The 17,883-nt window shown below is 40.7% G+C and overlaps 1 pseudogene; it reads right to left on the bottom strand.

Moving 5' to 3' along the window:
• Positions 1-203: 203 nt before the first annotated feature.
• Positions 204-1,493, bottom strand: LOC138846899 (structural maintenance of chromosomes protein 4 pseudogene; annotated as a pseudogene).
• Positions 1,494-17,883: the final 16,390 nt, after the last annotated feature.

The following is a 17,883-nucleotide window of genomic DNA, read 5'->3' as shown; positions in this document are numbered from 1 at the left end:
GACCTTTGAATACTGTGCCCCAGAGGAATTCTTAGATGAGGAGTTCAATGGGTACAAGGCTGATGTCTGGAGTCTGGGTGTGGTCCTGTACACCATGGTGACAGGGTCACTACCTTTATATATATATATATATATATATATATATATATATATATACAATTCATTACAAATAGAAAATCAATAACACACTAAATGTATACCAACTTGATTTGAAGTCTTCAGTATGAATAAATTCAACACAGTCCTTTAGATGCAATTTCTTTTGGGTTGACAGCAACACTTTTTGTTATATTGTAAGTCTTGTAAATTCCAATAAGTCTATCTGAAATCTCAAACATGTTGTTTCGAAGAGAAATTATTATGAACTGGGCATTTTTTGTTTGTTCATATATATAAAATGCAACAATGGACACATTTTTTAAATCAAAGGCTGCATAAATTTCATCCATGAAGTAAAGGGGAGTGGGTTTGTAATCATGAAGAGCAAATACTAAAGCCAAAGAACTAAGTGTTTTCTCTCCTCCAGAAAGGTTGAAGATCTTCTTCCAACTTTTCTTAGGTGGTCGAATGCTGAACATGATTCCTTCAGAGAAAGGATCCAAGCTGTCTACAAGCTCCAGTTCAGCGTCCCCTCCCAAGGTAAGCATCTGATAATTTTCTTTTAATTTATTTGTTATTATATAAAAGCCTGCCATAAATTCATTTAGCCTCTGTTTCTGCAGATCTTCATATGCTTGTCCAAAATTATCTCTTTTGTAAGTAATTTTGTCCAATTCTGCTACCTGTTGCAAATATAATTCTTCCTTCTTTTTATATTCTGCAATGGCACCAAGATTTGGTTTCATTTCATGACACTGGGCTTCCAAAAGTGCAATCTGATTTGTTATGGAATCTGGATTCTTGATTGCTTCAAGGTCTTTGGGGCTCAAAACTGAAACCTCTTCAACAGGATTATCTTCTATGGGATGCAGTGATATTTTTGAAATCTCTTTTTGCCAATATTTTATTTTAGAATTATGTTCAGCAATGTGGCCATCTATTTGCTCAAGTTTCAACTTAATACTAAGTGTATCTTTTTGAAGAGCATGTTCATTTTCTTGAATAACTTTCAGTTCTTGAAGTAAATTACGATGTTCTTTCTGGATCTCAGGTAAGGACTCCGCTGCAGTATTTGTATTTTTGATGACCTCTGTTGCTTTATCTTCAAGACTTTTTAGCTCTGCTGTTAGGTCTTCTACTTCTTTCTCAGTATCTTTTATTTCTTTCTCTGTACGAATGACTGATTCTTGTGCTTTTTTAAGATTTCTGTCAGCCGTCTTGATTGCTACCTGGGCTTTTGTAATAGCAGAAGCACATTCATCTAACTGCTTATTTATTTTATCAAGTTTGTCTTGTTGGGCCTTGAGTTTATGGTTATTGATTTCTACAATGATACTGTGTAATAGTTTAACCTCAGCTTCTACAGTACCAGCTTTCTCAGCCACATCATCATATCAGAGATTGCTTTTATCTCCTTCTAGTTAACTTACAGAAAAATTTTGAAAATATCAATAATGTCATGATGTAGTATCCTGAATCTGTAAAATTGTCTTTGGAAAAAAGTATCATTCTCCTTTTGATTTTTATGTTATTTTGTTGCTCTCTGAATCATTTATACCTCATAATTTGATTATTTTGCTATTGCTTCTTGCAATCAAGTTTCTTTTTATATAATCTATCAAAGAAAAGGTCTTGAATATAAAATAAGGTTCTTTTATTTGATATTTGAGTCACACAATTTAAGATAGATTTTGGTCAACATTTGAATTAATATTTTTAATTATGTTCCTTTATTCCATACACATAAATATTAGTGAATCAAAGAAACAATATCAAAATTCAGACACAAAAGGAGTCTCTTTGATGGAAAGCTGAAATTTAAACCAAGATTCCTTTATTAACACATTAGGAGCCTGTGCTGTGGCATGGTGGGTAGGGGCATTGCCTGTGGTGCAGGCATTCCATGTGGGTGCTGGTTCATGTCCCGGCTGCTCCTCTTCTGGTCCAGCTCTCTGCTATGGCCAGAGAAAGTAGTAGATGGCTCAGATCCTAGGACCCCTGCACCCATATGGGAGACTCAGAGGAGGATCCTGGTTCCTGGCTTTGGATCAGCACAGCTCAGGCCATTGCAGCCATTTGAGGAGTGAGCCAGTGGTTGGTACACCTTTCTCTCTCTCTCTGCCTCTGCCTCTGCCTCTCTGTAACTCTGCCTTTCAAGTAAATGAATAAATCTTTTTTTAAATGCAATAAATCCTAGAAGCTGATGTAAAAACCAAAGAATGACTGATAGTGATTCAATGTGCTTTCTTAAAGGATGATGAAAAAAAGCTTGAAGATGCTGATGATATAGGAAATAACCTCACTGAAATTACTCATGGTCAGATGAGTATAAAAGAGATCAGCATGCAGAGCATCAGGATGTGGTAAGTGATTGCAGGTTACATTTTGTCATAATTTGGCTCTTGACACTTTTTATGTCTTGGGTGGAGTGAGGTGAACAGTCTCTCCTCATGGCAGTAAAAGTGTGGGAGTTTGAACTTTCTTGCTGAAGCTGCTCAAGTGCTGTACTAATTCTACAATGAATTTATAAATTCATTGAACCAGGAAGTATGATTTATTATCTAAACATTCAGCACTGCATGCCAGCCTGCATACATAAACTGAAAATATGTGTGTAAGGAAGAGGATATCAAGCCAAGTAGAGCAGTCCCAACCTCTCCTAATACAGAATAGGAACTTCTCAATGTGAACTGAGATGTTAAGTTTATTTTCTTTGTTTTTCATGCCTTTAGGGAAAGTTCACTTGAATCATTTGACTTTGACCATTTTCTGCCTTTGTTACTTTGCCCATCATTTAGCCATCTATCCCTTTACATCCTAAGTGGGAATATTGAAGATGCACTGAATGATCATGCCTCAAGGTGGTTTCTTTTATTGTTGATCCTCATTTCTTACATACTTGACATTTCTCCTATTCCTAACCTGCATCAACTTCTTTCCCCTCAGATAGAAAGGTATCAAGGGATATGTTTCATTGACCTTTTATCTTTTCAACTTATTACTGAGTGTCTCTATGGAAATTGTAGTCATGTTTTGTTTCTTTCCTGTGTGCAGATATTGGGAAAAAATGTTCAGAGACATGAATGGCATGCTTTCAATGAACACACATCAGGACATTGAGATGTAAACTACCTATACTTACTATAGGATTCTCATTGTATGCTTTAGATTTGAAGCAGAACAGTACATTATATTGTAGAAAGTCAAAATTGTGTGATATATACATGGAGTTTTCTTCTGGGAATTAAGTCATTAATGTGAATGTTTGACACTAGTCACTCACATATCATGGGAGTGAATTTGAAGTCTGAAGGCAAGGAGGTTTAGAAGAAAAAGCTCAGCTAAATATCAAGAGGGAGGAGCTCACAAAAGTTACTCCTTTTGATGACATAAATCAGAGAACCGAAAAGATTACTTTGCTTTCAAGTTTTTAAAATATATGTATTCTAGCAGAAAATATGTAAAGTACAATTAACCAACCATTTTAACAAAAAGCAATTTTAAACATTCACAATATTGTACAACCGTAACTTCTTGAACATCTCATCTTTCTCTTAATAATTTGAGATATAAATGAAGTGGAGGAAGATAAGCAGAGAACCTGAACTGCAGTGTATGGAAACTGGAAGAAGGTATGTTGTTTTTAGGGTAGAAAGCCCATTATGGAAAATATGAGTTTTCGCTGAGCAGCAGAATGGCTTTCTGTCTCTAGGATCCTCACCCTTCTCCTCTACTTATCCTAACCAAGTGTTTAGCTACAAATTGACACACAAACATAATGGCTTTATTCTTTACAACAACTAAAAAGAAACCAAGAATACAAATATAATACATTGAGTTCTGTGATAGCCAAACAAGAAGCTGAATTCAAATTAGTGGAGATGAGTGTGACTGTTCTTTATGAAAATTATATAGAAAGAGGGGCTGGTGCCATGGCTCACTTGGTTAATCCTCTGCCTGCGGTGCCAGCATCCTATATAGGCATCGAGTTCTAGTCCCAGTTGCTCCTCTTCCAGTCCAGCTCTCCTCACTACTGTGTCCTGGGAGGGCAGTAGAGGATGGCCCAAGTGCTTGGGCCCTGCATCTGCATGGGAGACCAGGAGGAAGCACCTGGCTCCTGGCTTCGGATCTGCAGCCATTTGGGGGGTGAACCAACAGAAGGAAGACCTTTCTCTCTGTTTGTTTCTGTCTGTAACTCTACCTGTCAAATAAATAAAAAAATAAAACTATACAGAAAGAAAAGTGGTCAAGGAAGGGTAAGTTGTTTCTCTATTCACTGATACCAGCACATTATATGAAGCATTTGTTGTTCAAACTAGGCTCCTGCAATTACTTTATAAGGGTTTCTACAAAAACCGGTGTGAATTCAGTTAAAAACAGACTTTTTTTTTAGTTTTCTTGCTTTGATTTCTGTAACTTGCTTTGCTGTTTCAATCATAAAGCTTTTTGATACTTATTTGTGCATATTGGAGACTGGAAGAGCATCATTAACTTCATTGTAGAGAGCTGGCAAGGAACCACCAGGAGCTGCTGGAGAAGGAGAGGCAGCCGTCAGAAAGCAGAGGACCTGAAACTGGAGTTGGAGAAATGCTGAAACCAAGTGGATTCATAGACTGAAAACCCAGTGCTCCAGGTATCAGTGTTGGATTCTGTTTAACTCTGAATAATGCTTAGGCCTGATTAACAGAGAAATGTAAACAAATGATCTGAAGACACACGGAAAGAACTCACATAAGGAAAAAACACAGCAAGTGAAATTATACTAACTGCTAGAAGATGTTGGTTATTAAACACATGCTGATCCCTAACACCAGCTGAATGTTGCTGGGGGTGGTGATTTTTGCCATTGTCCTTAGGAAGGCAGTTCTCTGTAAGACAGGTGACATCCATAACACATGATTGTGTCATTCTATAAATCCAGTTGTTGCTACTCTTGAGAAATAGGGAAATGTCAGGAAAAGAACAGGGCTTTATGAGAAAAGATATTCAAGGTAGGATCAACTAGGAAGATAGTGAAAATGGGTAAGGGGATTGAATCAACTCAGAACCCTGCAGGTTTATACTCTGGATAAGGAAATGGTACAGCAACAGCATAAATTCCACTGTGTCTTTAGAACCAAGATACTTGATCTGTGTGAATGTATTGTGTACATGTGTGAGGATAATGGTCACATGGGCACATGATGTGAAATCATAGCAAAAACTGTTCTTCATCTGACGAAAGTGAATCTCAATCCCAGGAGGAAAATTCAGGAACTGCAGGGACATCAGGAGCAACAGTGGTCCATTGTCAGAGACCAGGTAATCTGCATTCTGCCCAGTCATCGCAGAGTCCTTCAGCCCCTATGCAGATGATTACAATCCCCCTTAGGATCCATCAGTTTTCTTTTTTTTTTTATCTTTTATTTAATGAATATAAATTTCCAAAGTACAGCTTATGGATTACAATGGCTTCCCCCCCCATACCGTCCCTCCCACCCACAACCCTCCCCTTTCCCACTCCCTCTCCCCTTCCATTCACATCAAGATTCATTTTCGATTATCTTAATATACAGAAGATCAGCTTAGTATACCTTAAGTATTTCAACAGTTTGCTCCCACACAGAAACATAAAGTGAAAAATAATAGATGATTTTTTTAAAATGATGATGAAATCAGATCAGACCTATTGTCATGTTTAATCCCAGTGAGAGTCAAGTTGGGAATTGATAATTTCTTTCTTTCTTTCTTTCTTTTTTTTTTTTTTTTTTTACAGAAGATCAGTTTAGTGTACATTAAGTAAAGATTTCCGTCGTTTGCACCCCCATAGAAACACAAAGTGAAATATACTGTTTGAGTACTCGTTATAGCATTAAGCCTCAGTGTACAGCACGTTTTCATTTTCTGATGTGTTCCCTTCTTCAGGTGGCTGTTTGTGAAAAGCCTCAGGGCAGCTTGGTAAGAATTTTCCTTTTCCTCCTTCTTTGTGCCCAGCCTTCCTCAACTATACCTACACAGGCTTTCCCCTCTCAGCTCAAGCCTTGTTCTTTAGAGAATGAGGAGATGGAACAAATGAGGGAGTACATGCTCTGGAACCACAGGTGCTGGATGGGGCTGTTCTAATTGTTACTTAATGCATTCATTTTCTGTCCTCAAGATTGGAAATAATGCAAATATAATTGGAGACACAAACGCTCAGGAGGCAGAAGCCAGGGTCTAACTGGGAGAGGCCTTTCTGGAAAGGTAGGATCAGTGGGAAGTTCAGAGCTTCACTTCCATGGCAGAATCCACACCCCTGCCTGTTCTGTGGTGATTGTGAGGTTTCCTGAGAACAGTCCTGTGCACTTACTGAAGATAAAGTGTTCTCCTGCCTGTGGTGGGATGCTGTTTTTCTCAGTTACCCTGGTCCCAACTCGGACTGCATCCCCAGATGCTCCTGATAAATTATTCCAATTGTTTTGAAATTAATATTCTATTACAATAACTAGGAAGCTTTCCTACATTACATTGTTTCTATGTGAAAGCACTTTGCAGTTCCCCTGCACAGCCCAGGAATCTGTATCTCTGCAGAGATATTTGTCTACACTGGAGTTCCCTCCAGGAAGAAATGCCTTTGTCAGGGATGAAGGAGAAGGGAAGGGAGGGGCTTGTAGGAGGAGCAGTTGTCACTTGTTCTGCTCCCTGAACTGACTATGGATGAGACTTCTTATTCCCTTGGGAATCTTTGCTCTCTGAGATTGACAGCAGGTTTTGCCAAAGGATGTTGGTTACTAAACACATGCTGATCCTGTGTATAGAAGATGAGCCCATACATCATGCCCAATGTTCTAAGAACTAGAGGCAGGACAGGAAACTCCTGAGAAAGTTCTCCCAAGAGTAGCTGGAACTGTCAGTGTGGAGGGTGGCCTTTTCCCTTCATTCTCTGCTCTTAGTATGAAAATAAAGAGCTTCAGTGAGAAGGGATTGGGCTGGCCCTGGACATGACTGCCCTCTTGGAATTTCTCTTATTTCTCTGTGAGTTTGAGTTTACTAGGATTGGAGTGTCCCTTTCCTGAGTTAGTAGACACAGGCAGTGAGGGGGTAGTGACAGCATTTTCGGCCCTGGCTTCCAGAACCCCCATCAGTGGTCAGGAAGCAGAGAAAAGGAGCAGTGACTGGCAGCGATGCTGCAGCCATGAAACTGGTTAAATGCAAGGGAGCAGGAGCTGGGACCTGATTCACTGCACTCCAGCTCTGGGTTTTGGTATTGGTGTTTTGCTTGGTTGTATTGGTATTATTTGTCATCTGCCTTAAAGGACCACATGGCTGTCACAGGGCACCCTCTTTCCTGGATGGACCTCCATGCCCTGCTTCATGGACAGCTCTGCTGCAGCATTCATGGACCATTAATGGCTCTGTCACACCTTCATGGGATATCAGTCACCACCTCCAGCCTGGGTGCTTGCAACTCCAGCATTTGGTAAGGTGATCTGCACAGACTTGAGTTGACTTGCAAAGCTTTTCTTTCACAGTGAGTCAATCCAACATTTCCTGGATGATACTGCACATTGCAATTCGGTGATGAGGCTGGCTGAGGGCCTTCACCCCCAGCACAGTGTTCCAACCATTGCAATGGGCTACATTGTTTTCTTTATGTCAGAGTTGCAGGTGTCTGTTCAGATGAGGAAAGTGGTTTCTAAAAGTCAAAATACCAGATTCATGGATTTCTATGGAGCAGTGGGGACATGTTCTTGCCTCTGTGAGGGGTGAGACTTGAACTTATCTGAGTAAAGGGAGTGAATCTAGTGGGAGTCAGCTGGAGAGCAGAGAAAGGGAGGTGGAGATAAGCAGGGGCCATGCAGGAGTCTTGTGCATTCCCTACATGGGGACTACTTCCTGGCAGGGCAGACCACATGAGAAGGACATATGCTGACAGCATGAGGTCACACAGAGTCTCTGCAGGAGTGTCCCCACAACCCAGAGTGGGCCAGGGCAGCGTCCTGGTTGGAGTTCTCGTCTTACCTTGAAGCCCTTCAAGCACAATCTGTAAGAAAAATGAGAGATCCCTATGGGTGTGTCAAGTTTGAGTCAGTGTGGAAGGAGTCCCTGTAGGGCTGAGAAATTGGCTCTGTCCTGTCAAGAGTCTTCATCTACCTGAATTTATGATGTGCCAAGAACACTGACAGTGATGCTGGTTTACCAAAGTGGGCAGTTGCCTGTAGCTCAGGACGAGCTGACTCCATAGGGTACTGAGGCTGACTTGAGCTGCCTGGCCAGACACTGGGGCAGAAGCCTTTATCTTGTAATTAAACTTGTTTCTAACTGACATGACTAAAGTTGTAGTAGAAGCCTTCCCAAGGTCAGAATAAGATAAAGGGAGACATCTGTCCTGGAATTGAAATGTGGTTGTTATCTGCTTACCTATGAAGGCTTCAACTGCAGTCCTCATCTGCTTATATGCAACCATTTTCGATTCAGCTCCTTAGTACAGAGCAATGATGTTAACCCTTGCCAGTCAGCTTACAGCTCAGTATGTGTGTAAAACAAAAATTTCAGTAACTACATAGCATGCATGTACAGTATTGTATAAATCCTGTGTGTGCCATGTAACATTAGAATATCCAATCATATGGATGCAGGTAACCATATAAGGGAGACAAAGAGGCTAAAACCATTCATAAGGGAAAACCCTTCTTTGTTCAGGGCTCAGGATTTTGAATAAGAAATTCCACCTGGGCCTTATGCTGGTGTATTGAAAGACTACTTCCTGTAAGAGGCCTTGTGTCTTGGTATAGAAATCCTGCTACCACACCTCTGTCTGCATTCAGCCTCCTACGGATACCCTCTGACAGCTGTATGTCAGATAAGGGGACTATTCCCCATGCCCCTGCTGTCACAACCCCTGATACTCATTTTTCAGGGGAACTCCTCAGTTCCTCTGCTTTGTCACCTGTGAAGTGAGGATCCTATTGATTTCTGAGGACAGTGTGAGGAAGAGGAAACTAAGTTCATGGGAAAAGGATCCTGCAAGTGTTTGCACATCTTGGGCACTCACTCTTCTCACTGCTCACATGAAAATGTCTTTGGATAAAGTTATCAAAATCTATCCACTGATGTACAGTCAATAAATCTTGGTGTAATAGCACATACTGAGAAACTTGCAATCCCTACTTTGAAAGATAAGGCAAAATTCCCCTCTTTACAGAAGACAAAAAGGAGATGGGACATAATAATAGCTCATGAAAACAACTATAGGACTCTTGTTTCCAGAAGAACAATTTTGAAAGTGGAATAGAAATATGAGCCATCTAAAATATGCTGTCACTGTTTTACACCTTGAGTCCAGGTCAAATCTTCATTTTCTGTGTATGATTTTCCCATTCTATGCTGCCTCTCTATTTTACCTTAGAATTTCTGCTAACAAATTTTGAGTTCCTCTCCATATGTCAGTGCTTTCTTTGTGCAAGTCCACATGATCCTCCTGGGTGTGTACAATGTGATTCTCATTCACAGGCAGAACCCGGTGCTGCAGATAGAAGCATGAGTGTCCTTTCTGGTGGTACTGACCATGAGAGATATTAATGAGCCTTATGGGCATGGGAAAAGCTTATATCTAATTATGGTGGTCATTGTACTAATTTATTCTTTAATGGTCACTGAACACCTGGAGTCTCACACAGATGCCTTTGGTCAGACAGGTGTCTTTCCTAACAAGGTGGCTGATAGGGATTGTGCCCATTAAGAAAACATGAGCTAAAAGCACCCATATTATGGACAGAGAAATACAGAATAAAACTACAGAAAAATGTTTCTTTTACCCTTAAGTAAACAAAATAATTTGAAAATACTGTTGGCATACTTCAGAATCATAGACTCTCCTATGCATTGCTACTGAGCATGTATATGTAATTTGTCCAACCCTTCTGAGAGGTAATTTGTTAAAACAACATTGACATAGCAATGCTGCAAAACAAGGTGAAGATTGGCAACATTCGGGTAAAGGAAGAAGAGAATATCCTTGTGGATAAGGCACCACTAAATGGCATATTGAATAAAGAATTGCCTTAATTTTCAATGCCAGAACTCAAAGCCTTGTTTATATTTTAAAAATTTTGTTGATTCTATTGTTTGAAAAAAAGAGAGAGAAAGAATATCTTCCGCTTAGCTGGATCACTCCCCAAATGCCTGCAATATCCAGAGAATATCCAGAGCAGGCCAAGCTGAAGCTACAAGCCTGGAACTCAACTTGAGTCTCCCATACACATAACAGTGACCCAAGAACTTGCTCCATCATTGCTACCCCTCAAAGTGTGCATTGGAAGGAAGATGGAATCAGAAACAGAGCTGGGAGGAGACCAGGCTCTCCAAGAATACTGGATGTGGAATTCCCAAGATGTGTCCTGACTGCAGCAGCAAACACCTGCACACTGCATAGGTTCCTGTAGGCTGTGATACCTGCTCAGACTCTCCTGTATTTTTTATTTTTTATAGCCTTAGGAAGTTGATCAGGTACTTTGGAGAAATATCTGTGTTCTATATTAGGAAGAGGGTGAAGTTTTTTTTAAGAATTGGACAAGGTTGTGCATTTTTAGGAGAAGTTAAGGCTTCAGATAAATTGTCTTTCTCAACCCTTGATATCACGGGAATGAGGGTACTTCAAAATTTGTGGAAAATGAATTTAGTACATGTTTATTCCAGTGTAAAAATGTTTGAAATCCACAATATGAGAGGTCTTAAAAAAGTGTACAAAAAATGCATATTTTGAAAATACTGCATTTAAAACCAAAAATTAGTGTATGTGTTAATTCCATGAATTTTGTAGTGTCCTCAAGATGATGCTAGGGTGAATATCTCTATCTTTCTGCATGTGTGTGTCTCAAAAATCAATTTCTTTTCATTAATTTAATCTCTCATCTGTCCTAAATGCTTGCAACAGCTGAGAGTAGCCAAGGCTGAATTCTAGAATCCACAACTGAATCTGAGTGTCCTAAATGGGTGACAAAGGCCCAACCTCTTGAATCATCTTCTGCTGCCTCTCAGGATTCATTAACAGGAAGGTGGACCAGAAAGAAATTAGTAGGATCTAGACTGGTGCTCCAATATGAGATGTAGGCATCCCAAGCTAGGGCTTACCCTGTTGAGATTCAATATGTGCCCCTCAAATAGAAATGAATTTCAAAAATAAAAATGATGTGGTGCCTAAATCTATGATGCAGCTTTCTCTTAGGAGTTACACCAAATGATATTTCCAGGAATTTACAGAGAAGACCAATATCAACTAATATATAAACATTTTGAAGGATTTTGTCTTAAAATCACCTCTACATCAAAATATTTGCAACATTTATATGAATAACTTTTATGTTTGATCCATTCCTAATATTCCCGTTTTACTGGAACAGCTTATCAGGACATTTGGGCAGCAAAAGTATGTACTGATCAAATGTAATTATGCACCTGTAGTGCTGTAATAGCAGTAATAGAATTTTGATGAATCTGACAGAATGTAAATCAGTTGGTTTTACAGCTCAAAAGTATAAAAATACCTGTCAAAGCATTTATATAGAAAAATAAGGTCTTAAAATTTTGGAAGTAAATAGATACAGATGTCAGTGGTTTTTAGGAATATTGTCATGATACCCTTAAGAAAAAGTATCTATTATGCACATATTGTTTTCCTTTGTGAGCTCCTTACTTACATCTTCTGGGCTGGGTGTTTTGCACCCAACACAAATGCTGTATAAACAAGCACGGTAGTTAAACTTTTGAGAATGAATGAAGATCTGGAAAAGCTTCCACCAATATGCAACAACACAACAATCAGAATCTCCAAGGAGTAATGAGATTTATTTGGGAACAGCAGAGCAGTGCAAAGAAAATATCTATGCTCTAACAAACTATGGGTGTATTCAAGGAGACTGAATCAAGGCAAAGGTTTAAAAGTAAACAGGAAGAAATTTAAAGGTGCATTAGTGGAGGAGCCCTTGCTGGTAAACATTCTGTCCAGGTCATGTCCTCTGAATTGTTGCGGTCTTGTAGAATGTCAAAGGTAAGTGTTGCAGAGCTCTGTGCAGATGTGTGAGGCCTGCAAAGCACAGGGTGCAGAGTGAAGAGATTTTCAGTTGCCTTCTGTTCTTAAATGTATGCACTATAGATGGGATATAACAGCTAGTGAGATTATAGTATTGCTACTTTCTCCAGAAATATTTTATTACTATCAAATATTTACTATGAAGTTGTAAAGGACTGCTTTTAGTTTGTTTATTTTTTATTTTTATTTCCTCAAAACTATTTCATATAGTATATTTTGAAATATACTATATTTGAAGACAAACACAGAATCTTTGAAGAATTCACTTATTTGCTTCTTAAAACATAAAAAAGAATAATTTTGCATTAGATGCTTTAATGGAAAGTGTTAACTGCATTGAAGTAACAAGCTGGAAGCAGTCACCAGCTAAAGACTCAATGCTCTACTCCCTATGTTCTCATACACACAGCCCTTCCACAATTATGACACACATTTCAATCCAGGATTATCCTCCAGATATCGGTATCTTGTTATTTGCTCATACAATGGAAATTATCAGTGTTTTCACCTTTGTTTATTTTTCTATAAATGATTTTAATACAAAATGCTACTAAGCCACTGCCCTGGCCCAAACTGAGATTTAATGCCTAAGTCATTTCATAAATGCAGAAATAGCTAAATATGAGTCTCAGGTGAGAGGCAGGGCTGGTTTATAATGTATATGGCAATGATTTGTATTCTGTTCATAAGTGACATTCCCGAGCAGCTGTTGAAAGTTGGCACTCTCACAGGGCTGGCATTGTGGCACTGCCTGAAATACTGGTGCAAGTCCTGGCTGCTCCATTTCTAATCCAGCTCCCTGCTTATGGTAAGGAACCAGAGGGTGTGTGACAGGGTGGCTTGAAGTTTCAAATTTTCCCACAATACATAACATGCCCAGGTGGTTATAAATTATCTTTGTTGCTTCAGAGCAGGAACTGTTCCTTTGAGAGAAACAGGAAGTATATATCAGTCTGCTCATCCAGCTATAACTGGCAAATTTCTGGCTTCTGTACTTCTGTTTGCTCGCTTGATAACTTCCAAGGCCACCAAAATGCAGTTTCTGCCTTTAAAACCCCCCATCACTGCAAGTCTTCTCTGGACTTGCTCTGTGAAAAGGCAGTCACCAGCTGGCTAATAAAGACTTCTAATTTGACCTCAAAAATCTCATTGTGTTTTTTTATTATTATTTTTTTGATAGGGAGAGTGGACAGTGAGAGAGACAAAGGTCTTCCTTCTTCTGTTGGTTCACCCCCCAGTGGCTGCTCTGGCAGTGTGCTGTGGCTGGTACACCATGCTAATCTGAAGCCAAGAGCCAGATGCTTTTCCTGGTCTCCCATGGAGGTGCAGGGCCCAAGCACTTGAGCCATCCTCCACTGCACTCCCAGGCCACAGCAGAGAGCTGGCCTGGAAGAGGAGCAACCGGGACAGAATCCGGATCCCTGACCGGGACTAGAATCCGGGGTGCCGGCACCACAGGCGGAGGATTAGCCTAGTGAACCACGGCGCCAGCCTCATTGTGTTTTTTTTAAATCTGTGTTCCCCACAACATTCAGTGAGTAGAAGTCATTTTTTGATTTCCTCTGATATCTGGCCTGTTGATCGACCATTCTGGGGTTGTTGGAAGGCTGGATGCAGCACTACTTCCACAACCAGGTCTGAGTTTGAGATGTCATCTCAGACCTCTGATTTTGGTTGAGTTTAATTTGTGTAAGACTTCTGGTTTTGGTTAAGCCTAATTTGCCTAAGAGTCATCTTTGTCTATTGTTCATGTTGTGTCTTGTGTGCTCAGTGTTTTACTTGTTAAGGAAATGGGACAGGGGTATTTTCTTCCAGCTGACCCCCTGTTGGGTTTCTTCCTACAAAACTTTGATGATGTCAAAAACATGTACTTGGATCTTTTGGATATGATATAAATGTTCTTGATTTCCACCATTTTGTGACAAGAGTGGCCAACCTTTAATGTTGGGTGGCCACTGGAAGGAACCACTAATCTCTTTATAGCTTTACAGATTCAAAGGGTAATTTTTGGAAAACCAGGTCTTCTTGGCCAGGCCATGTATATTGAGGTCTGGATGGATTTTCTTTTCAACCCTCTAACATGGCTAAAAGCCAACCTGAAGAAACAGGTAAGGTCATCAAAAGGAAAGAGTGTTTTGGCAGCCCAAGGAAAGGATAAGTCACCCCTCCAGGCATTCCATGTCCACCATATGGGACCCTGCTGATGACCTGACTGCCCCGACTCTTCCACTCCAACATCCCCTGTGGGCCTGTTGACCCTTATAACTCTGAGGACCTTGGAACATCCTCAGTCCACTATCAGGGTCAGGAGAAGACCAGCTCTCCATTAGCCCTCTGCAAGCATAGAGTTGGATGAGGTGTCAGCTTTACCCACAGGTGTCAGAGGTTCTGGATTCCACTCAACCCCTTGCTCCAGTCCTCCCTTTATGTTAGGTCACCTCTCCATTAGGGGAAGGCAGACCTCCCTGCATGGTCTATGTTCCCTTTTCCACTAGCTATCTGTATAATTGGAAACAGCAAAGCCCTTCTTTCTCAGAAAAACCACAGGGTATAATCTCTCTTCATGAGTCTATTTTCTTCACTCTCTGACCAACATGGAATGACTGCCAGCAGCTTCTTCAGACTCTTTTCACCTCAGAGGAGAGAGATCGCAGCTGCGAGAAGGCCAGAAACAGTTCTTGGGCCACGATGGACAGCCTTCTTCTGAATACATCAGACGGGAGAGAGTACTTCCCCTTAGATGCCCTCATTGGGACCCAAATGATGATAGAGGTAAGGAGGCTCTCAATCGGTATCACCGGATTCTTATAAAGGGGGTACACACAGAAGCAAAAAAGCCAATTAATTTTTCTAAGGTAATCGAGACCATCCAAAAGCCTGATGAGTCCCCAGCACCTTTGCTTGAGAGCCTCTTTGAAGCATACTGTGTGTTTACTCCCATAGATCCAAAAGCCCCTGAAAATTGTCACACCATTAATGTGACCTGTGTATCCCAGTCAGCCCCCAATATTAGATGTAATTACAAAGATTGAAGGGGTTCAAGGAAAAGCTTCTTTCTGAATAGGTAGAGGTGGCTCAATGGGTCTATAATAATGGAGATGACATTGTTACTGCCCAGACAAAATGATGGTCAGGGTTATGGCAGTGACTTTTAAAGAACAGGAAAGAAACCCTGGAAGTCAGGCCAAATAAGGGCACACTAAGGCAAGATTACTCTTAAGAAAAGATCAGTGTGCCTTTTACAAGAAAGATGGACATTAAACAATTGAGTGCCCTTGAAGGAAACAGAAGGAATAAAGATCAAAACATGAGCCAGTTTGATGAAAGAGGTGACTGATGGGGCCAGGGCTCCATAACTTTAAGGCCTCAGGAGCCCATAGTCACATTAGAAGTATGAGGCAAGCCTATTAGATTTTTAATAGACACCAGAACAACTCATTCAGTGTTACAAAAAGTGGAAGTACTAGTTATGGAGGAAAAGGCTCTTATTCAAGGGGCTACCAGAAAAAAAAAATACTCATGAATGAGGACTTGGATCACCAACCTGGGAAGGGGAACTGGGTTGTCCCTATCCCTTGCTGGGAAGGGACTTGCTTATAAAACTGCAGGCCAGCATAACTTTCCATGGGGACTTGGCTGAACTGTATTTTAAATCAAGTCTACCCTCCACCTTTTTTACATGTCTCCAGTCTGAGGAGTATCTATTGATGACAAGAATTGAGTCTATTTCACTAAACACTAATTATCTCGAGAGATTAAAAAACAAAATCCCTGATGTTTGGCCCCTCATTGTTGTCCAATTTAACCAGCTTTGCTGAACCAATCCGGGTTCAACAATACCCAATAAGCCCAAAGACAGAGGGATAGCTTTTCACACTGACATATACTGAAAGTCAGGCATCCTCATTCCCTGCCAGTCAGCATGGAATACACCTCTGTTACCCATCCAAAAGCATGGGACCTCTGATAACAGGCCAGTACAAGATCTACAGGAGGTCAACAAGTGGGTTGATACTATCCACTCCACAGTACCTAACCCATATACGCTTCTAAGGCTCTTGCCTCCTAGCCACCAGATGTACTCCATCCTGGATTTGAAGGATGCCTTCGTCAGTCTTCCTTTGGCTGCATTAAGTCAACCTATTATTGCCTTTGGGTGGACCGACCCTGAAAAGGGCTTATGGGGACAGTTAACATGGACTAGATTGTCACAGAGGTTTAAAAATTCTGTACCATATTTGATGAGGCTTTAAGCCAGACTTGACCTGCTTCAGGCAACAACCAGACATTGTACTGCTACAGCATATAGATGACCACCTCTTGACAACAAAAACTGAGGCTGAATGCTTTAAGGCCACTGAGGACTTAAAAATTGGTGGATTTGGGTACCATGTATCTGCTTGGAAGGCTCAGCTCTGTATGCCCACCTACTTAGGATATGAGCTAAAAAAAGGGAGGGGATCATTGTCTTCCAACTGTGTAAAGGCCATTCATAAAATATCCCAACCAAAAACAAAACATCAGGTCAGGCAGTTCTTAGGGGCCATGGATTACAGTTGCCTTTGGATTCCAGATTTTGCAAACAACAACAACAACAAAAATTGTTTGACTCCAATATGCCAGCACTAGGTGATGAGCAGACACTCTCCAGTGGACTGAGACTGAGAATGAGACCTTCCAAGGCCTACAGAAGGCCCTCACGGGTGCCCCAGCCCTGAGCCTCCCAGATTTGTCAAAGCATTTTTGGTTGTATGTGACAGAAGTTCCAGGTATTGCAAAGGGGCTCCTAACCCAAGCCTTGATTACATAAAAAAGACCAGTGGCCTACCTATATAAAAGATTGGACTATGTAGCTGCAGGGTGTCCAGGATGTTTAAGGGCTATGGCAGCTATGACTATCCTCACCAAGGAAGAATCAAAGCTGACTCTGTGCCAGGACTTACTGGTAGCTTTGGGATCCACAAGGAGGGAAGGCCTATACTTCCAGGAATGGAGAGTCCCTACCTGTACTTCCGGGGAAGAAAAGTCCTTGTCAAGGTTCTCGCGGGTGCCTACAGGTCAACCAATGAGGATCAGACCTGCCTCAACCTTTAACCCCCATGCCCTGTATCTATAAAAGGAGCCCTCCCAACCTCTGATGCACAACTTCCCTGGCCCCCACTTTGTTGGGACCAGGAACCTCTCGCCTGGAATCGGAATCCCAATAAAAGCTTGTGAATTAACTGATTCATCTGCTTAGGAAGATTTGTTACACGCTAGACACCTTGCACTTACAAATAGTGGTGCCCAACTCAGTGGAAGCTTTATTGTGTAGACCCCTGAGAGGTGGCTCTCAAATGCAAAAATCACCCAATACCAGCTCAGAGGGCTGAGTTAATAACATTAATTCAGGTTCAAGATAAATAATCAAATATTAAATTAAATATATTTAATTAATTAAATTCAGGTTTAAGAAAAATATCTGTCAACATGTACATGGACAGAAGGTATGCTTTTGCCACTGCCCATGTTCATGGGTCTCTGTATAAAGAGAGGGGCTGTCAACCTCTGGAGGAAAACAGATAAATAATGTAGCTGGAATCTTGGCCTTATTGGAAGCAGTGTTGCTACCAAGAAAGGTAGCCATCATTCAATGCAGGGGACATTAAAACTTGGAGTCTGCAGAGGACAAAGGAAATGTATTTGTGAATAAAATAGCCTGGAAAGTTGCCTTAAAACCAGTTGGGTCCCTCCAG

Source organism: Oryctolagus cuniculus, chromosome 19, assembly GCF_964237555.1.
Source record: "Oryctolagus cuniculus chromosome 19, mOryCun1.1, whole genome shotgun sequence".
Lineage (NCBI taxonomy): Eukaryota > Metazoa > Chordata > Mammalia > Lagomorpha > Leporidae > Oryctolagus > Oryctolagus cuniculus.
The sequence above is the reverse complement of the archived record's forward strand: the minus strand, read 5'-3'. Positions and strand labels throughout refer to the sequence as shown.